We start from the raw sequence: 23,362 nt of genomic DNA, 5'->3' as shown, positions 1-23,362 counted from the left end.
ACTTAGTCCCACTGCCTTGTAAAAACAAAAACAAACAAAGATATCTTAATAAAAAACCACTTTAATCACTCTGGACTAAGTATTCATGAGCCATTTATAACATACCTTCCCAAGAAGAGATAAAAAGATGATAATCTTTGTGGAGACCTCTTGGATAGCAATAATCTATGTTTAGGCCACTAAGGATGGTTAATGATTTCTATTTTTTGTTTTTGGATAAAAATGCCTATATCTTCCTCAGTTCCTTGTGACCTTCTTGGGAATAATTTCCAATACATTACCCAGAGGTCTATTAGTAAATCCAAGAGAATAAAACTTCATGTCTAATCTATATTTTTCTGTTATGTTATTTTATGTTTTTAAGGTTCTTATAATTTTAGGGTTCACAGTACATAAGTAATTGAATAGCAAACAAGGATTGGGACTGGAGAATATAATAAATAAATTGCTATTTTTAACAAAAATCAGTAGTTTAATTCTTACCATAAACAGCATTAAATATTTTGTAATTTTGAGTGTTTTTTGGATGTTGTAAAATTCATAATAGTTTTGCAAAAATATAACTTATAGAATGTCAACTTCTGTCTTTTCTATATCAGAAGACTTTTATTCCTTTAAAAAAGCATTTATCAATGATTTAGCTTGACTTGCATAACTGTGATCTATGCCTTTTTAACATTTATTGACTCATCCAAAGGATAGTTATTAAGTTCTGGTTCTAAAAAGCCAAGTGGAGGAAATAATGGTGAGCAAGGGTATCCTATCCCCACAGACCTTACCATCTAGGAGAAAAGTGTGGCAAACTTGAAAAATGCTGAAATAGGAGGTAGACTGCAATAAATGTCATAGAGATAACAGCCTCAGAGACCATCAGAGTTGGGAGCTAGTACTTTCTACCTCTTTTGGGGAGGAAAAGTTCTTTATGAGACATTGAAAGGTAACTTGATTTATTATAAAATAGAAATGGGAGCCACTAATCCATATATAAGGATCCCAGCTGCCCATTATTGGCAGTTTTAAAATATCTACATTGGGGCAGCTAGGTGGCACAGTGGATAGAGCAGCAGCCCTCGAGTCAGGAGTACATGAGTTCAAATCTGACCTCAGACGCTTAATAATTACCTATCTGTGTGGCCTTGGGCAAGCCACTTAACCCCATTCCCTTGCAAAAACCTAAAAAAAAATAAAATATCTACATTGTATTGTATTTTTATTTATTTTGTTAAATATTCCTCAATTGCATTTTAGTCTGGTTCTGGTCACATTCGGGAGTATTGTGGGCTGCCTAACCTGGAATTAAGATAATCTTGCTCAGATCTTATTTGCTCTTGACCTTGGGTAAGACAAGACTCCTCTGGGTATCAGTTTCCTCTCCTGTCAAAGAGTGTTGCACTTAATGAATTCTAAAAGGCTTTTTTTATCTATGATTCTAGGCAGTGTAAGGACGAGTTCTTATTACCCTGGAGATCATTTCATCCAATGACTTGACCAAGGTCACTGAGCAAATTCACAACAGAGCTGAAACTATGATTCAGGTCTCTCATGCCCCTGAGGAAAGTCTCTTTACAAGACACCAAATTGCCTTTTTATAAGCAAGGTATGATAGGGTAGAAGGGAAGAAAAGGTTACTTTTTAGTTGAAGATTCCTGGAAGAGGCAGCATTTGAGTTAGGACTTAAAGAATATGCAAAATTTTGACATATGGAGGCAATTATACTTTTATCATAGATCTATTTTATGCCATTCAATTTGAAGTCTCCAATTTGCATGAAATTCCTGAGTGACTTGTTTACTGATTGCAAAAAATGATCTGCAAAGTGCACCTGGGAACTGAAATTGGACGTTATTCTCTCATGCAAATAAAAGAAAAAAGTCTGGGTGAGAAAAGGATTCTTAACTCCATTTGTGTTCTGGGCCTCTTTGGAAACCTGGTGGGGTCTAGGGATGCCTTAGTTTGAAATGCATACAATAAATTACCCAAGAGTACAAATGGAATCAATACTATTGAAATACAGTTACCAAAATACATATTTTTTTAAAAACCCATTTCACAAATTCTAGGAAGAGAACCTCTGGTCTAATGAAGGTGTGCTAGACTGGAACTTAGAAATCAGGATAAGATATAGTGCTGGCTATGTCACTAATTGTAAATGTGTGCAAATCCTTTTTCCCCTCTCCGAGTCTGTTTTCTCATCTATAAGACTGAACTAAAATAATCTGTAAATCCTTTCAATGCTCTGCTATTTTTGTTAATTTTGGCCTGACAATCAACATCAAGAAAACAAAGGTTCTCCCCCAATCAGCACTACACTGGGATTAGAATCCAGATCTTTGGATCTCATTTTGGTGCCTCTGTCTACTACTACAGGTAGAGCTGAATAAAAATAAACTTATGCAGATCATTCATATATCCAAGAAAGCTCTGGAGATATAAAAGATGTTCGATAAAGAGATATTGCTCAGCTGAGACAGCTAAGTAATGCAGTTGATAGAACAATGAACCTGAAGTCTGGAAGACCAGAGTTCAATCCAGTCTCAGACACTCACTAGCTGTCCCTGGGTAAATCACTTAATTTCTATTATCATAATCCACTAGAGCAGTAATTGGCAAACTACTCCTGTATCTTTGAGAAGAAAACCACATGGACAGGATTATCCACAGGGATACAAAGAATCAGACACAACTGAATGACAGAACAACAAATAAATAATTATTCCTTTCTAATCTATTGGCTGGTTGCTGTCCTATGAGGATCAAAAAGATATCACTATGTTAGAGTCAAAGTAGAATGTGTCTGACTGTGGTGATTGGACCAATATAAGCTTGCTCTACGACAGGGCAAGCACAAACAATCCATGTGAACATTTGAAATTGGGTATGTCTCTAAACTTACATATCTTGGGTTTCTTTTGAGCTATTGCAATTATGTTTTACTCATAGAGCAATAGCACCTTCTTTGATGTTGACATCCTAAGGTCTCCCATGTCTTACAATTGATTCCAAAGTTCATGAGAGAGATCAACTCTTCTGATCTCTGTGGGCAAATGCACATTTGGCATTTGAACAATGTTGTCAGCCCATCAGAGTTGTACTTTCTGAAGTGGAGTTTGAATGCTTGGCAGTTCAGTTTCAGAAAGGACCTCAGTGTCTGGTACCCTCTCGTCAGATGATCTTCAAAATCTTCCTAAGGAAATGCAAATAGAATTAATTCAGTTTCCTAGCACGGTGCTGGCAGACTGTCCAGATTTCAAAGGCATATAACAATGAGGTCAGCACAACAACCTTGTAGACTTCAGTTTGAAAGGCTATCTAATACCTCTTCTCTCTCACATTTTCCTTTGGAGCTTTCCAAACACTAAGTTAGCTCTGGCAAAGTATATGTCAACCTCATCATCTTTGTGTAAATTCCTGAAGAGGTTATTACTAAGGTAGGTGAATTTGTACAAAATATTCAAATTCTTCCATTTGCTATAATCAATGGTTCCCCATATGGATGCTGTAGTAATGTTTGGTAGAAATTTAATGTTTTCTTGGTGTTGGTTGTCAGACCAAAATTAACACAAGCAGCAAAGAATTGACTTATCATCTGTAGCATCTCAGCCTCAGAGGCTGCATTGAATGAATAATTATCTTTGAGCAAAATGTCATATATTACCTCTCCCTCCACTTTAGTTCTAGCTTGTAGGCTTTTCAAGTTAATTTACTGCCACTGTGGTAACTGACCTTAATCCCATTTTCATCCTCATTGAAGGCTTCTGACAACATCACTGAAAATATCAGGCTAAAAAGCATTGGAGTAAACACACAGCCCTGTTTCACACCACTGCTGTATGGTAAAGTATGAGAACACCATCCATTATTCAAAATCCAATATAAACATATATATATATATATATATATATGTATATATATTGTATATAGACCTCTGCTCTGCTCCTAGCATTTCTCCTGGAGTAGTTAGGCAGCCCTTTCTGAAGTGATGCTGGTTCTTGGGTAGATGATCATCTTTCAGGTAAAAGATCAAGATCATCCTATTTAGGAGGACTCTGGGAAGAATCTTGCTGGCAATGACTAAGAGAAATGCATACACACAGACACACACATACAAATACAGACACACACACACACACGCATACCCTATAATGCCACAACCTATTTCCCTTTCCTTTATAAAATTGTACACTGAAAGCCTCCTTGAACTCTTGGTGGTTAACCTTCTCACCCCATATACTCCCCAAAATTTTCATCAGCTTTTGAAATGAGTAGTGGACCTCTTGCTTTATAAACCTCAATATTAGACACATTGCCACATGAAAGGAATATAATGACATTCAAAACCTCTTGTTCTGCTGGAAGTTCAACTAGAGAGGGATTGACTTCAACCTGAGGCAAACTGTCAATGGCTTTTGCATTGGTTGATGATAATCTGTTGAGAACACCATGGAAGTGTTCAGTCCATTTCTCCAGGATCATAAATTTATCAAGAGTCAATGTGATTCCAACAGCCCTGAGTAGTTGAGAGTCATCAATGAATTGTTGGGCCATAAATAGTCTCCAGGACATTATAAAAGTGCTTCAGGTTGTTACTGTCAGTATAAAACTGAATTTTTTCTGCCTTCCTACTGAACCAGGAATTCTGCATCTCTCTAAGTTTCACTTGCACTATACATTTGAGAGAGTTACATGCTGCCTTCTTAGAGTCTCACAAACTATTCTGCTGGATAACTCCATGGAATTCTTGTTTTTTTAGCAGCTTCTGTCTTTCCCCATCATTATCATTATACTAATTTTGATGTTAGCAAGTATTCTGGCCCAGATGAGTAAATGCAATGCTGAACACCAAATCTCTGAAAACTGCCCACTCCTTTCCTACTCCACTATTGCCAATTATGTGTTGGCTTAGCTTTCTCTTCAAGTTAGCAAGACAATTCACAATTAGAGAAGTCTTCTAATTGGTTGACATTAAGTCTTCCGGTAGTTGTCTAACCTTGGAGCTACTGCTCTTTGTTGAATGTCTACTTTGGTGAAAATAAATCTTTGATCAGTTCACCATTGTGATGCCACACATTGCCTTCATCACTTTACATCCTGTATGTCTCATCTCCTTGCAATGAAATAGTCTATTAAATGCCAGTGTTTACAGAGAGGGTGCATCCATGAAGTTTTATTGTATTTAGGTAAATGAAGACAGTGTTGGTCATGAAAAAATCATAAGACATACAAATCTTCAGTAGTAAATGATCATTGCTATTGCTGTCTCTAGCTCTATTCCTCCCAAGGACTCCCTGCCACATCTGGTAGTCTCTGTCTAATCTGGGGTTAAAGTCATGTGAATTTCAGGCTAGTCTTCTTTGCTGATAAAGATCTCCAGGTTTTAATAAATTTTTTTTTAACCTCATCAGGGTTTGTCAGGGTGAGAATAAATATACTGGTGACAGGGCTTTTCTGCAAGTGGCAATCACATTGTGATAAGCCTGTCATCCAGTCTTTGTTTTATTGTGTGTTGAATGGATTGATTTTGATGGCAAAATCCATGTCAGCTTCATTGTGCTCCCCATCTCTGGGGAACTTCAGAAAAATGTCTATCTAGCGTTGACTTCAGTAATCTGGCCCCCATTTGCCAACCTTGTTCTAGACAGGACTGATATTTAAATGTGAGATCTACTGAGTTCTCTGGAAACAAGAGATTTCATGTCTACTGGATTTTGTTTAGTCCCTAAATCTATGCATTATCCCATGTACCAATGATGAATAGGATAATCAAGGTTTTGGTACAATTTTTGTGTTTCAACTGCAGGTGAATTTCCACTTGCCATGGTAATTAGATCAGGGTTTGGTGAAGCAAAAAAAAAAAAAATTTAGGACATTTTCTAGATCTTTCCTCAAGTCAGAAAGTGATCAGTGGGGTCCTACAAATGGTTACTCAGACATCCAGGAGCTTCCAAATCCCACTATTATTCAGTCCAGTGAGAAGACAACCCTATGGCTTGGACTGTCCCTGTACAGGGTTGTGACTACAGCTACCTGTATAATGGAACTTTCTACTTTACTTGCCTATTACCACAGAATATTCAATGATATGGGTGATATCTTATGACTCATGCATAAAATGGATTTAAGTATAGTCAAGTGCATGACATCATTGGCACCACTCTCTCCCAGAGCCATTGGAGTCCAGTGCAGACAAAAGACAAGAAGATCAGTGATGGTCAGGGATGCAGTGTCTTGGTGTTTTCCTTAGCTAACCAAGCTCTAAGCACTCCGAAGCACTTGCTTCAACCACTTTCAGGGCCATTGGAACAAATTGTTCTCCTCTGTCCATTCTACCAGTGGAAGTTTTCACATTTTAGGGGGTGGATACCCCCCTTAACTAACCTTAACTGTACTGAATTTGAGGTCCCTTGTTTCCCCCTCAGCCTGGTTTAAGCCATCTGCTAAAATGGCTTACCAGATGTGACCAACTGAGCATATTACATTTCTTGGAACCTCAGGTGAGAGTTGGATGAAAGGTGGACACCAAAGGTAGAAAACCATGAAAAAGCTCAGCAACCCTCATGCTAGAGGTACTAGTCTTTCCTGAACACCCATATATACCAATTAATTTATTATAGTCAGTAGAATATCCCCTCTTTTCCTCCTGATACATTTATCATTCATTTCTCCTTAGATATATAGAGGGAAATGGTGATTTCCCCCTTTCTTTCCTATCCCCAGGATCTAAAATCTCTCAATGGAACCTTAATTATAGACTCTTGTGTGTTATACCAGATAGTATAACATCTGGTTATACTATCTCTGGTAAGGAAAACCTTCCAAAAAATTAGAGTTGCAAAGAAGTAGAATGGCTGACCAGGGAGATAGAAGGTTTCTCATCACTGGAGATCTTCCAAGGGACACCCCAGAACCACTTGTTAGGAATACTGTAGAAGGGAGAATATTGAATACATTGAGGTAGAAAGGTAGCACAATAGGTAGAATGTTGAACCTGATGTCAGGAAGACCAGGATTCAAATCCTGCCTCAGACACTTATCTGTGTGACCCTGGGCAAGTCATTTAACTGCTGCCTGCTGAGGTTTCCTCATCTGTAAAATGAAAATAAGAATAGCAATCCTGGGATAAAATGAGATAATATTTGTAAAGCTTTGAAAACTTTAGAAGATTATTTAACTATTATTATTTGAGTCTCTGCCTCATCACTCTATGAATTTATAAACTTCTGAAGGTTGAGAACTTCTCCGACCTTTGTTCTTAGTTCTCACAATATGGGAGGACTGAAGACAGAACTTGGAACAATGGGATAGCAATAGAAGAGAAGCAAATTTAAACATGATATCAGGACATTTTTCCAAACAAAGCTATTTAAAAGTGGAATGGACTGGCTTGGGAAGTGGTGAATTCCTTTCAGTACAGTCTTCAAATAAAGACTGAATAATCATTTGTCTGTTTCATTTCCTTGTAATTTATTCCCTTTTGGATATAGTTTTAGACTGGGTGACCTGGTAAATAGAGCTCCAGACCTGGAGTCAGGAAGAATCATCCTCCTGAGTTCAAATCTGGCCTCAGATACTTACTAGTTGTACTTCTTTAGTCAAATCACTTAATCCTATTTGTCTCCATTTCCTCATCTGTAAAATCTGTAAAAATGAGCTGGAGAAAGAAATGGCAAACCATTCCACTATTTTTTCCAAGAAAATCCTATATTGACAAGATCATGAAGAGTTGGACCTGAGCAAACAACAAACAACAACAGGTTAGATAGGCACCCAAGAAGACCTCACTGTAAAATTCTGGGATTCTGGGATTTTATTATGACTGTATATTTGGGGAGATAAGTGCAACTAACCTCTATGGGACAGGTCATTGCTCTAGTCCCACTGTTTGAAAGAAGTCCTCACAAACATGGGGCCACTCATCTTTGTCATTCTCCTCTGTGAGAGGTAGTGGGGGAGAATAGATGAGCAATTTGCCATAGCCACAGAAGCATGGTGGGGAAATGTCACCCCTGAGAGCACTTTTCATCTGAAATTTTACACTGCCTTCCACAAATGAGGTAATTCTTCAGTGACAGTCAGGGCTATTGAGGGAAAGTTGCACTTGGAAGGCAGCAAGAAAAATGATTTTTAAGAATATAAGTCCTTTACAGCCATTTTTAATAAATCAGCAAGTCATATTTTGTGATCTCTCTTGCAACTTCTTTAATCTGAGGATTTCAGAGGCCATCAATCAAGAGCCATTCCTAACTAGTGTAACAGAGAACAACTCCATATAGTTGAGAGCTTTCACTTCACCCAGAAATTTCCCTATGGATACAGTCACCAGGATTGCCTCTCTTTCCTTTCCCCTCCCTCTGAGACAATGTATAAAGTGCATTTAAAATGTTCATTTTATCAAAATTGGGATTATGGTAGAGATAGAGCCTGTTGTTCTTTTGTTTATTTTTTCATGGCCATCAGAGTTAAATGACTTACCCAGGGTTAGACAGTTAGAAATAATCTGAGGCCAGACTTGAACTCAACAAGAGAGGTCCTTCCTCCAGACTCAAGGGTTAGTGCCATTGAGCCACTTAACTAGTCTACCTATGATTCTTACCTCTCCCAGACTAAATGTCAAGAGAATACCATGAGAGTGCCTATACTTCCTATCAATATAACCATAGAGTCTTGGGATTATTCATGTAGAGTTGAAAGGAACTATATATTTAATCTAATTCCCTCATTTTTACAGGTCAAAACTTAGGTCCAAAGATATTTAAGTAATATCCCCAATTGGAATTCATGCTCAGAGATGATGAGATTTTTTTTCAAACCATCGTTTATGGTATCAGGAAAAGTGGAAAATCTCATTAGATTTGACAATGGGCCAGGTTATAAAGATCATTTGGTTTAGCACATTCTTTTTTAAAGATGAAGAAATTGAGAGTAGAGAGGGAAGTGTTTCATCCTAAACTAGAAAGTACTGGGTGGGGGGTTTAACCCAAGTTCCTTGGTTCCAAGATGACTCTTTTACCAAGTTCCCCTCATTCCATTATGGAGAACCATTGGAGGGTCTTTGTTAAGGAATGGTCAGCTTAAAAGAGGTTTTTAAAATTAGAATTGGGAAGGACCTGAGAGATCATCTGATCCTACCTTTTCATTTTACAAATGAAGATGAGTGAGTACCAGAGACATAAACTGATTTGCCTAGGGTACAACAATTTGTAAGTACCAGAGTCAGAAATAGTAAAGACACAATAAAGGCTCCCCTAACCTGATTCTAAACTACCACTGGAAATTAATTTGTTTGAATTAAAACTGTCTGTCTGTCTCCTCTCTCTCTCTCTCTCTCTCTCTAATACACCTCATACACACACACACACACACACACACACACAAACAAACATTTTAAAAATACAAATTCACCAAAACAGCACATTAAGACCAGTTATGAGTCACCCATATCTAAAAGGAATTAGTTCAGATCATTTTTCTTTAACTGATTGATGACTTAGAATAAATATAAATAACAATTGTTTTTTGTTTTGGTGAGTAATTTTGGGGTCTTCCTCTTCCTTAATGATATTTTTTGTGATGGTCAACTAGGCCATCTTTTACATCAATTCTTATGTGGTCCTTAGTCATTGAATGGGTCTTGCCTCAGACAAACTAAATGCTGGGAAAGACCAAGAAAGGCCAAGATCTTCTCACTGAATGCTGGGCCATCATCAGTCATTTTGACTTTTGTCTTGCCATTGGATTTTGATGAATTTGGAGAGAAACAGAGGTTAATGATTTTCGAATTTCTGCCTCGGTTAAATCCACTTTATGTATAAGTCAAGACATCCTCCTTGTGTTGCCATTAATCCTCTGAAAATGAGGAAAGAAGAACATAACAATAGCACAATGTGATGAGATTAGTCACAAAAGGAGAATTTTGACCTGGGTGGGGAGGGTCCGCATTGGCCATGGTTCATTTCCTTTTTTTCTGTTCCTCTGACACTCATCTTCACCACTAGGTCTACATGAAGGTTCTTTCCCCTCCTTCAACCCCCTTTTATGTGTTATCTACCTCCTCCCCAATTATAATGTAATCTCCTTGAGTATAGAGACCATCTTTCCATCTATCTGTCTGTCTGGCTATCTGCCTATTTGTCTGTCTTTCTGTCTAAGTAGCTAGTTAGCTAACTAGCTATCTGTCTTATCTGTCTTATCTTTCTGTCTATCTGTCTATCTATCTGTATATCCATCTATCAACCTGCCTTTCTGTCTCCTCAGATTTTTAGCAAAGTGCTAGCATTTAGTTTATTAAGATCAACACTTATAGACTTCAGGTGCTGGTTTCATAATTTTGACTCCCTACATCTGACTGCCCAAATGTATTGAGAGCAGAATCATTCTTGAATAAAATCAGACTTGGAAGGGATAAGCTGATTAAAAAGATCCCACCAAAGGGCTCTCTGTCTCTTTGAGACAGAGGCTCTGGTCAATTCCATCTTCTACCATTTCTTCCCAAATAGGAAGATCCTCCTGATACTTCTAAAAACTGGATATTTTTCACTTTCGATTTATGTACTAAGTTTAATCAAGCAGAGTATTCCTGTATCTACTTCTACACAGACATGCTTTTAATCTTGCAACCAGTCAGCCTGTTATAATGGATGCCACAACTAGGGAAGAGGAAAAATAATTTTCTTCAGGGTCTGCAACAGTCGCTGTTCAAATACTCTGACAATTCAGGAAAGTCTGCATCACTGACTGTGTCTTTTGGAAAGTTACAAAAAGAATTACCAAGTCATTTTAAAGCTGTACTTTACCTGGGAAATAGATTTTTACAGTTAAAAGACAACTCATCTGACTTCCCAGTTCTTTCTGATTGGTATTAAGATTTAAGGAGAGTTATTTCTCCAGTTTCTGGATCATTTTAATTGGGGCCAAGGTCTCTCTGAAAGATGATAGATGGAAGAAAGGAGGAGATTCTGGATATATTTCTTTAGCCTCAATCCTTCCTTTATTTCCCCTGTGAAACCAACTTATGCTGTCCACTTTCTCCTCTGACCTTTTCACTTACTTCTTTGGAAGATTCTAGATATCTGGTCCAGACTATGAGGTATTTATTCTTTTTTTTAGGTTTTTGCTAGGCAGTGGGGTTAAGTGGCTTGTCCAAGGGCATACATCTACATAATTATTAAGTGTATGAGGCCGGATTTGAACTCAGGTACTCCTGACTCCAGGGCTGGTGCTCTATTCACTACACCACCTAGCCGCCCTGGTATTTATTCTTTTGCATCTCTCCAGTCATAACCAAATGGGCCCCCTCATGAGTTCATAGAACCATTAAATACTAAATGGGAATAACTACAGACTTTGAAAAAAATGCGTCTTCTGAATATAAATGTCAATTTAACGCTGACTTGAGAGAAATAGCAATTGCCTACATAGAGACATGGAGACAGCTGAATGTGCCATTTGATTTAAGGGCCATCAAGAAGGTAACCCTGACTGATGATGTAGTTCTAGGTCTGGTTTTTTTTTAGACAATATGATGTGTTTCCTCCCTTCAAGGTCAATTGTGATTACAAAATTTTTGCAAAGACCTGTTCAGAAAGAATCAATTAATGAACCTCAGATGACTTAAACGGATGCATGAGGGCTAGAACTTTGGGTCTGCATAGTTATTTGCTTTGTAGAGCTCAAGTCAAAAGCAAATTGCTTAATTTGTGTGTGCGCCTGTGTGTGTGTGTGTGTGTGTGTGTGTGTATACAAATGGCCCTAAATGATTGTTCTTCTCTTCAACAAGGAACACAAGGTCATTACTAGATTAACCAATCAAGAGTCTACCATGTATCAGGTACTTTGCTAGGGACTGGGGCCACAGAGGTAAAAATATAAGCCCCTAAAAAAGTTTATACCCTACCAGGTGAGTGCTAAGACATGATAAGGCTTTAAACATTCAATAGTAATATTCTATTCCCCTTAAGGCTACTCTTCTTTAAGTTAAAGTTCCCTTGTTCCAGACTGCTCCTACCTCATATATTTGAATTGAATTCTTTAGTCAAGGTCTTGCTCACTTCCTGTTATCTCCATGAAGACTTCCTTGCTTTCAGCAGCCTAACAATGCCTATTTCAAATTGTATTACAAGGCAATAATTATTAAATTCATAGTGGATCTATGGAATAGAGTAGGTACACAATATGTAGTAGTAATCTAGCCTCCAAGCTTTTGGGGTTAAAAAAAAACATTTGACAAAAATTACTGGGAAAACTGGAAAGCAGTTTGGAAGAAATTAGGCATAGAGCAATTACTTTATACCATATATCAAAATAAGGTCAAAATGGATAATTAGCAATAAAAGATGATATCCTATACAAATTAGGGGAGCATGGGGAAATGTACCTGTCAAATCTATGAATAAGAGTCAAACCAGAAGTAGAATCAAAAAAGATAAAATGGATGATTTTGATTACATAAAATTAGAAAGCTATTTGCATAACCAAACTAATATCATCAAAATTAGAAGGAAACAAGAAACTATGAAAAATGTACAACAAATTCTCTGATAAAGGTTTCCTTTCTCAAATATATAGGGGACTGAGCCACGTTTATAAAAATAAGATCCATTTCCCAGTTGATAAATGATTAAAGGATATAAACAGTTAGTTTACAGAAGAAGAATCAAAGTTAGCAATAGTAATATAAAAACTCTTTAAATAATTACTGATTAGAAAAACACAAATTAAAACAACTCAGATACCATCTGACACTATCAGATTAGCTAATGACAGAAACGGAAAATGACATATGCTAGAGAGGAAATGGAAAAATTGGGACATCAGTGAACTTCTGTGGTTGTAAACAAAATAAAATTGAAACGTTGTCCAGAGAAATATAGAAACTTTGATGCAACATTATGACTACTAGGTCTTTATCTCAAAGAAATCAGACAAGAGAAAAGGACCTATATGTACAAAAATATTTATAGCAATTCTTTTCATGGTGGCAAAGAACTGGAAATTGAGGGAATCTTCATGAATTGGGGAATGGATGAACAACTGTGGTGTATGGTTGTGATGGAATACTGCTGTGCTAAAGAAAATGATGAGCAAGATGCTCTCAGAAAAACCTGGGAAGATTTCTATAAACTCTTTCAAAATAATGATTATCAACTGTAAAAGATTTAGCAACTTTCATCAAGACAATGATCCAAGACAATTTCAAAGGATTTGTGATGAAAAATGTTATCCATATTCAGAAAGAGAACTGATGAACACTGAATGCACTTTGAAATATTTCTTAACTTTATTTTTCTTGGTTTTTATCTATTTTCTTTTGCAATATGGCTAATATGAAAATGTGTTTTGTGTGATTTCATATATATGTATATATGTATGTGTATATATATATATATATATATATATAATTGATATCAAATGCTTTGTCTTTTTAAGGTAAGAGGAAAGGAGAGAATTTATCACTCAATTTTTTTAAAATTCAGTGTTATTTTTACATATAATCAGGAAATATTTAATGAAATAAATAAATATATATTTAGAAAATATTTCCTTGTCTTCAACCTCAAGACTGCCACCCTATTTTCTTTTCTGATCTATTTGAAACTTGTCATATGCTACCTTTTTTGTTAGTTTTCTCTTCACTTATATGTCTGTCTCTACATTCTAAAGACTCCTGAAGGGAAGTATTGGATGAAACAGGTCTGATTTTCCATATTTTACTTGTTGATAGGAGAAGGCACAAACACTTTGGAATCCCAGTGCTATCCCATCCTAGCTATGTAGTAGTAGATAAATCATTTGACATCTCAGCCATAGATACTGAATCTCTAAAATGAGAATAATAATTCTTATAATGTTTATAGTCACAGGATTTCTATTCATTCAATTTTGAGGAACCAGTGATGGGTAACTATACCCATTCTTTCTCCTTACAGGCCCTCTGTTTTGTACATGTGATCTGAATCTGGATTATTGGTGTCCAACCTTTTAGCTCTTGGCCTCATCACCTGAAAGAAACTTGCCAAAGGTCAGGAAAGAAACATGACTACAATGCAAACCCATATTACTAATGAATATAATCATAAAATGTAATAATATAGTAAAATATAATAAAATAATAATAATAAAACATTTACTTTTTAAACAAAAATAAGAATATTATTTTTTTGATTTTCAAGGTTATTTATTTATTTATTTTGAATTTTACAATTTTTCCCTTAATCTCACTTCCCTCTCCCATCCCCCACAGAAGGTAGTCTGTTAGTCTTTACATTGTTTCCATAGTATACATTGATCTAAGTTGAATGTGATGAGAGAGAAATCATATCCTTAAGGAAGAAACATAAAGTATAAGTGATAGCAAAATTATATAATAAGATAATTTTTTTTAATTAAAGGTAATAGTCTTTGGTTTTTGTTCAAACTCCACAATTCTTTCTCTGAAAGTTTATTAAGGTTGATCATCACTCCCATGTTGCTATTAGGGTGTACAATGTTCTTCTAGTTCTGCTCATCTCTCTCAGCATCAGTTCATGCAAATCCGTCCAGGCTTCCCTGAATTCCCATCCCTCCTGGATTCTAATAGAACAATAGTGTTCCATGAAATACATACCACAGTTTGTTAAGCCATTCCCCAATTGATGGACATTCCCTCAGTTTTCATTTCTTTGCCACAACAAACAGAGCTGCTATGAACATTTTTGTACAGGTGATGTTTTGACCCTTTTTCATAATGTCTTCAGAGTATAGGCCCAGGAGTGGTATTGCTGGATCAAAGGGTATGCACATTTTTATTGTCCTTTGGGCATAATTCCAAATTGCTCTCCAGAAAGGTTTGATAAATTTACAGCCCAGCAGCAATGTATTAGTGTTCCAGATTCCCCACATCCCTTCCAACATTGATCATTGCCCTTTCTGGTCATATTGGCCAGTCTGAGAGATGTGAAGCGGTATCTCAGAGATATTTTAATTTTCATTTCTCTAATAATTAGTGATTTAGAGTAATTTTGCATATGATTATGGATTGCTTTGATTTCCTCATCTGTAGGCTTGTCATTTTTTAAAAAAAATGTGACTTAGCAGTTTGGAACTGTACCCCAAGAGCAACAAAAATGTGCATACCCTTTGATCCAGCAATACCACTCCTGGTCCTATACCCTGAAGAGATTATGAAAAAGGGTCAAAATATCACCTGTACAAAAGTGTTCATAGCAGCCCTGTTAACATGTGGTGGCAAAGTAAATGTCCTTCAATTGGGGAATGGCTTAACAAACTGTGGTATATCTAGGTCATGGAACTCTATTGTTCTATTAGAAACCAGGAGGGATGGGAATTCAGGGAAGCCTGGAGGGATTTGCATGAACTGATGCTGAGTGAGATGAGCAGAACCAGAAAAAACATTGTACACTCTAACAGCAATGTGGTGGTGACGATCAACCTTGATGGCCTTGCTCATTTCGTCAGTGCAACAATCAGGGACAATTTGGGGCTGTCTGAAAAGGAGAATATCATCCGTATCCAGAGAAAGAACTGTGGAGTTTGAACAAAAACCAAGGACCTTTTAGAAAAAAAAAACTGCTATCTTATTCTTTGATCTTGCTATGTCTTTTACTTTATGTTTCTTCCTTAAGGATTTGATTTCTCTCTCATCACATTCAATTTGGATCAATGTATACTATGGAAACAATGCAAAGACTAGCAAATTGCCTTCTGTGGGGGGTGGGAGGAGGGAAGTAAGATTAAGGGAAAATTGTAAAACTCAAAATAAATAAAATCTTTAAAAAAATTTGACTCAGTTCTCTGTATATTTTAGAGATGTCAGAAACACTAGTTACAAAAATTGTTTCCCAATTTACTACATTTCTTTTGATCTTGGTTACAGTGGCTTTGCCTGTGTAAAAGCTTTTTAATTTAATGTAATAAAAATTTTCTAGTTTGCTTTTAATAATATCCTCCATCTCTTCCTTGGTCATAAACTGCTTCCATTTCCATAGATCTGACTGGTTAGACTACTCCTTGATCTTCTACTTTGCTTATAATATTGTTTTTTATGTTTAGATCCTGTATCCATTTTGATCGTATCTTAGTATAGGGTGGGAAGTGTTGGTCTAATTCAAGTTTCTTCCATACTAACTTCCAATTTTCCCAACAGTTTTTATTGAAGAGAGAGTTTTTATACCAATAACTGGACTCTTTGGGTTTATCAAACAGCAGATTACTATAATCATTTCCTGCTACTGCACCTAGTCTATTCCACTGATCCACCATTCTATTTCTTAGCCAATACCAGAAAGTTTTGATAACTGATGTTTTATAATATAATTTTAGATCTGGTAGGGCTAAGTCACCTTCTTTTGCACTTTCCCCCCATTAAATCCCTGGAGATTCTAGACATTTTTTTTCTCCATATGAATTTATTTACAATTTTTTTCTGACTCATTGAAGTAATTTTTTGGAATTTTGATTGGTAGGACACTAAACAAGTAGTTTAATTTTGGTAGAATTATCATTTTTTATTATGTTAGCTCAGGCTATCCATGAGCAGTTGATATTTGCCCAGTTATTTAAGTCTGATTTTATTTGTGTGAGAAGTGTTTTGTAATTGTTTTCAAAGTTTCTGAGTCTGCCTGGACAGGTAGACTCCAGGTATTTTATATTGTCTGAGTTCACTTTGAATGGAATTTCTCTTTCTAGCTCTTTTTGCTGCATCTTGCTAGTTATATATAGAAATGTTGAGGATTTATGAGAGCTTATTTTATATCCTGTGACTTTGCTAAAGTTGCAAATTATTTCTAGTAGTTTTTAAGATGAATTTTTGGGAATTCTCTAGGTATGCCATCATGTCATCTGAAAAGAGTGAGAGTTTTGCTTCATCCTTCCCTATTCTAATTTCTTCGATTTCTTTTTTCTTCTCTTATTGCTGAAGCTAACATTTATAATATGATATTGAATAATAGTGTTGATAATAGGCATCCTTGTTTCACCCCTGATCTTATTGGGAATGACTCTAGCCTATCCTCGTTGCATATAATGCTTGTTGATGGTTTCAGATAGATACTGTTTATTATTCTAAGGAACAATCCATTTATTCCTATGCTCTCTAGTGTTTTTAGTAGGAATGGGTGCTGTATTTTGTCAAAAGCTTTTTCAGCATCTATTGATATAATCATATGGTTTCTGATAGGTTTGATATAATTGATATAATTAATTATACTGACAGTTTTCCTAATATTGAACCAACCCTGCATTCCTGGGATAAATCCTACTTGTTCATAATGTATTATCCTAGGAATAACTTGTTGTAGTCATTTTGTTAAGATTTTATTTAAGAGTTTTGCATCTCTATTCATCAGGGAGATAGGTCTATAATTTTCTTTCTGTTTTAACTTTCTGGTTTAGGTATCAGCACCATATTTGTGTCATAGAAAGGATTAGGCAGAGTTCCATCTTCATCTATTTTTCCAAATAGTTTATATAGAATTGGAACCAGTTATTCCTTAAATGTTTGATAGAATTCACTTGTGAATCCATCTGGCCCTGGAGATTTTTTCTTAGAGAGTTCAATAATGGCTTATTAGGCAACTTATATTTTTGTAAGTATTCCTCCATTTCATTTAGAGTATCTAATTTATTGGCATAGAGTTGGGCAAAATAATTCTGAATTATTACTTTAATTTCCTTCTCTTTTAGTGATGAGTTCACCTTTTTCATTTATGATACTAACAATTTTGTTTTCTTCTTTCTTTTTTTAATCAAATTGACCAGAGGTTTATCTATTTTATTATTTTTTCACAAAATCAGCTCTTGGTTTTATTTATTAGTTCAATACTTTTCTTGCTTTTGATTTTATTAATTTATCCTTTAATTTTTATAATTTATAATTTGGTATTTAACTGGAGGTTTTTAATTTGTTCTTTCTCTACTTTTTTAGTTGCCTATTTAATTCATTGATTTCCTCTATCTCTAATTTATTTATATAAGCATTTAAAGATTTAACATATCCCCTGACAGCCTCCTTGAGTGTATCCCATAGGTTTTGGTATGTTGTTCCATTATTGCCATTATCTAGGATAAAATAATTAATTTTTTCTCTAATTTGTGGTTTGATCCACTCACTCTTTAAAATGAGGTTATTTAGTTTCCAATTAGTTTTGGATCTAATATCTCCCTGGCCCAATATTACATATGATTTTTATTGTATTATGATCTGAGAAAGATATATTCACTATTTCTACCTTTCTGCAATTGATCATTTGATTTTTATGCCCTAGTACATGGTCAATTTTTGTCCAAGTGCCATGTACTGCAGAAAAACGTATATTCCTTTCAATCCCCATTCAATTTCCTCCATAAGGCTATCATATCTAGGTTTTCTAACAATTTATTTATCTCCTTAACTTACTTCTTGTTTATTTTATAGTTAGATTTATCTAAATCTGAGAGTGGGAGATTGAGGTCTCCCACTAGTAGAGTTTTGCTGTCGATATCTTCCTGTAACTCCTTCAACTTCTCCTCTAAGAATTTGGATGCTATACCATTGGGTGAATACATATTTAGTATTGAAATAACTTTATTGTCTATGGTACCTTTTAGGAGGGATATAGTTTCTTTCCTTATCTCTTTGAACATTATCCATTTTTGCAGCTGCTTTGTCTGATATAAGAATTGCTACCCCTGCTTTTATCACTTCAGCTGAATCAAAATATATTTTTCTCCAACCTTTTACCTTGCTTCGGATGAGTTTCTTATAAGCAGCATATTGTAGGATTCTGGTTTTTTTAATCTACTCTCCTATTTGCTTATGTTTTAAGGTAGAGTTCATCCCATTCACATTCAAAGTTATAATTAACTCTTTATTGCCTTCCATGTTATCTTCCTCTGTTTGCATTTTCCCCCTTTCTTCCCCTTATTCATATTCCCCAATGTTTTATTTCTGAATACCACCACCTTCAGTGTGTTTGCCCTCCTATATCCAACCCCCCTCCCCTTTTTTCCCCCTTTCCCTTTTCTCCTTCTTTCTTCCCTTCCTTCTGTTGATTTCCCTTTTCCTCCCCCTCCCCTTTTCCCTTTTTAACACTTTAAAGGTAAGATAAATATCTTAAGTTAACTGAGTGTGCGTATGTTAACTTAAAGCCAATCTGATGAGAGTAAGATTCAGGCAGTTCTCACCTCCTCCCTTCTTTCCCTCTACTGCAATAAGTCTTTTGTACCTCTTAATATAATGATTTTTACCCCATTCAGTCTACTCCATCCTCCCATCCCTTTACTGTCCCCCTTTTAAAAAAAGGTTTTGTTTTGAAATTATTCTATCTGAGTTACAGAAAGGTCTTGAGTGTCCATCACTTCTGGCTATTCTTTCTACTAGAATTACAATTATTGAGACTTATTAGAGACTTTCTCCCAGGTGAGGATATTTCCAGTTTCATCTTATTAGGAAGCAGTTTTTCAAATAAGTCATACATATCTATCTCTTCTGGCTAATTATATTCTCTCTAAAAGAGTAACAATTCTTGAAAGTTGAGAAAATCTTTCTTCCAGGTAAGGATATTGCCAGTTTTATCTTATTTGATAACAGTTTTTTTTCCCTTCCTCCCCCCCCTTTTTAATTTTACCTTTTTATGTGTCTCTTGAGTCCCTGTTTGTAGTCCAATTTTTCTATTAAGCTCTGGTCTTTTCATCAGCAAAAGTTGGAAGTCTCCTTTTTCATTAAATGTCCATCTTTTGCCCTGGAAGAGAAGGCTCAGCTTTTGCCAGATAGTGGATTCTTGGCCACATTCCAAGCTCCCTTGCTATTCAGAATATTACATTCCTGGCCATTTGATCCCTTAATGCTGATGCTGCCAAGACCTGTGTAATCCTCACTATGGCTCCTTGGTATTTAAATTGTTTCTTTCTGGCTGCTTGCACGATTTTCTCTTTTATCTGATAGTTCTGGAATTTGACAACAATATTCCTTGGTGCTTTCATTTTTGGATCCCTTTCCAGAGAGGATTGATGTATTTTTTTCAATAACTATTTTGCCCTCCAGTTCCATGATATCAGGGCAGCTTTTTCATCACTAAATCCTGTAATATTGAGTCCAGGCTTTTTTCTCTTCAATGCTTTCAGGAAGACCAATAATTTTTAGGTTATCTTTCCTTGATCTATTCTTGAGGACATTGGTTTTTTCTTATGAGGTATTTAATATTTTCTTCCATTAATTTTGTTTAACAAATTATTGTTGTCTCATGAAGTCATTGGTTTCCACAGACTCCTTCATTTTTTTAGGGAAGAATTTTCTTCCTTTATCTTTTGCAACTTCTTTTCCAATTAGTCAATTCTATTTTACTAAGAGTTCCCTTTGATCATTTGAGGTTTTGAGAGAATTATTTTCTTTTTGCATTCATCCACTTTTATTTTTCCAAGGATTTGTTTTCTTGTTGCAAGGTGTTAATTTTCTCTTGGGTTTCTTTTCCCAAATTTTCCAATTGATTTTTAAACTCTTTCCTGATTTCATCAAGGAAATATTTCTGTGCTGGAGACTAAATCATATTCTCCTCAGGGGTTCTACGTCTCTCTGAATTAGGGTCTTTTCCTTCCAGGAATTTTTCTATGGTCCCCCCTTTTCACTGGCTTTTCTTCATTTTCCTAAGATCTTGTGCTGGGGGAGGGCCTGGTTCACAGAGATTGGTATTGAGAGCCCTAGAGGCTTTTCTTACCAAATGTAATATCTCCTTCCTGCCAGTAGGGGGTGATAGAGGCTTGAACCTACCCTCCAGCCCTTCCTGTAAATCCCAGATTGTTAATCCCATGGCCATGCCTTCACTCTCTGGTTGTTTCTCAGAGATTGGAGTAGTTCCCACAGGGAAGTGTTCCCACAGTGAAAGCCCCTGGGGCTGATCTTAGATTAGTGCTGCTCTCACTCCTCCCCCACTAGCTGTCAGCACTCTGCACTCACCACACCCCTGATCCCTGAAAAGAGACCTTGAGGTACCTGTTGTTCTTTTAGCTTCTCTCTGGATTTTGTCGATAGGACTTCCATTGAGAGGTTGATTTCATATTGTTTATGAGGGAAGATCATCCTTAGCACAGGACCTGGCTTCTCTCCACCATCTTGGCCATGAGTTTGAACATGATATTTTTAATGTGAACACTGAGTCAGCTTTTTTGATAGCAGTGCATCTACATCTGGTTTGATAGAGGATACAGTGATGCAAAAACTACATTCAATATGCTTGTCTGAAATTTCTGTCTTATTTTTATTTTTTATATGCTTCATAGGGGAAAATAAGCTGCTCAAAAATATACATTCTTTCCTTAAGAGATATCATGAACAGGGCATCTTCTTGAAATACTGGCTATTTTTCTTTATGCAAGTACCACTTATAAAAGTCTAATAAAGACATTTGAATAAAGTTTTTTTTAAGTTGCATATCTGATTCCAACTCTATACATTCTATTTGCAAGATTTCAGGCAATGTGTTGATGTTCACTGAGAATAGAGAAACAAATATACAGGAATTCATTTGGTGTTTTCTAAACTCTTGAAATATATCTCCAAAGTCCTGTGATAAAATAACAATTAATGTTTCATATAATAAAGTTGTCTGTTGCAATTACATTGAATCATATAACATTTTAAAACTAGGATTATAATTCATATATGTTCATCTTTTGTAAAAAAAAATCTCTGAATATCATGTGAGAATGCACAATGCTAGTTGAGTAAAAAAGTAGATCTTATTTTGAGGACTAGATTCTCCTTTCTTACATTTTTCAACTTGTTAAACTTCCACCCCCAATGTCGTGGAGAAAAATTATTTAAAGCTTAGATTTTGACCAGTCTAGAGCTCCACAAGGGATAAAACAGTCCATGGTATAAATCTAGAATGGTAAAGGCATTTATTTACTGCTTGTGAAAAAAATAGGAAAGACTTAACAGTGTTTGCCATATACTAGCAAAACACCAAGTCTTCTCAGTCATGAGTCACCACAGAGGAGGAAGCAACCAGGGAGTTTTTCATTTCTGAGACCCCTAAGAGATGAATCATGCATATTGTCAGTTGGAAGCAGGCAGGAAATACTCTCTATAAAGAGATTTACAAACTTGAAAGAATGATACAAATTTAAGTTGTTATATAATTTTCTATTTTGTTTAGTGATAGGATTTGGAGCCAGAAAAGACATTAAAGATCTGATCCAACTGCTTCATTTTATAGCTAAAACTGAAGACAAAAGGTATTAAGTAGAGAAACTGAGATTTTGACTTCTAATCCTGGTTCTTTCCTTATGCTTAACACAAGATAAAACTCAATGACAACCATCCATTTAGAGAACACTTTAAGGTTTATAAAATGTTTTTCCTTGCAACCTCTGAAATAATGTAAGTATTATATCCATTTTATAAATGGGGAAACTATATATCAGAAGTTTAATAACATTCCCAGAAAAACATGGTCACTAGGTATCTGAGCTAGAAATTGAACCCAGATTTCATTTTGTCCACCAGGTCAATATTATTCCCATTACATCATACTGTCTCAAGAGAATAATAACTCATACTCCAATTGTATTTTTTAAGATTTTAGAAAACTTTATTTGGCAAATATATAGTGATTTATCCTCAAAGGTTATAGAGGCAACAAGGTGGTGCAGTGGATAGAATGCTGCACCTGGAGTCAGGAAGACCTAAGTTGATAGATGTGTGTGCCTGGCATGGCACACTTCTGTTCATACAAGATTCCTCAACTATGAAATAATGATAATAATAGCATTTATCTTAAAGTATTTATGATGAGGAGGCAAAGAGATAACACAATTTACAGAGTTTTGTAAACCTACAGTGCTAAATAAATGTTTATATTTACTTTTACTATTGTTAGACTATACAGAACTGAGTCCCAGAGAGGTAAGTATGCCCAGGGTCACAGAGTTTAATATAATACACATTCTCTAATTGTAGGTCACCTGGCTACAGCTCCAACATTTTTTTTGATACATCCCAGTATCACCTTTCATACCCCCAGTAAATATGGGTTGATGATGATGGTGATAACTAGACGGCTTCACCTAATCCAATCTAATTTCATCATGGACTCTATGCTCTGAGCAAGTTTCATTATTCATATTCTCTGATCCTGAGTTTTCCTGCCCTTCTTTATACTGTCATTTATACTTGGAGTGTCCTTTCCCTCCACAGGATCTGTAAAGGGAAGAGTCCTCCTAGATCTATTCCATCTCTCTCATTTTATAGATGTGATAAACATAAAGTGGTATTTGAACCCTGATCTACTGACTCAAGAGTCAGTGTATGGCTTTCTCATCACAACCACTGTCTTCTATTTAACGAAATGCAATGAAATTTCATGAATGCACTCCCATAGCAAACACTGACATC

Source organism: Macrotis lagotis, chromosome X, assembly GCF_037893015.1.
Source record: "Macrotis lagotis isolate mMagLag1 chromosome X, bilby.v1.9.chrom.fasta, whole genome shotgun sequence".
Lineage (NCBI taxonomy): Eukaryota > Metazoa > Chordata > Mammalia > Peramelemorphia > Peramelidae > Macrotis > Macrotis lagotis.
Note: the sequence above shows the minus strand (reverse complement) of the source record.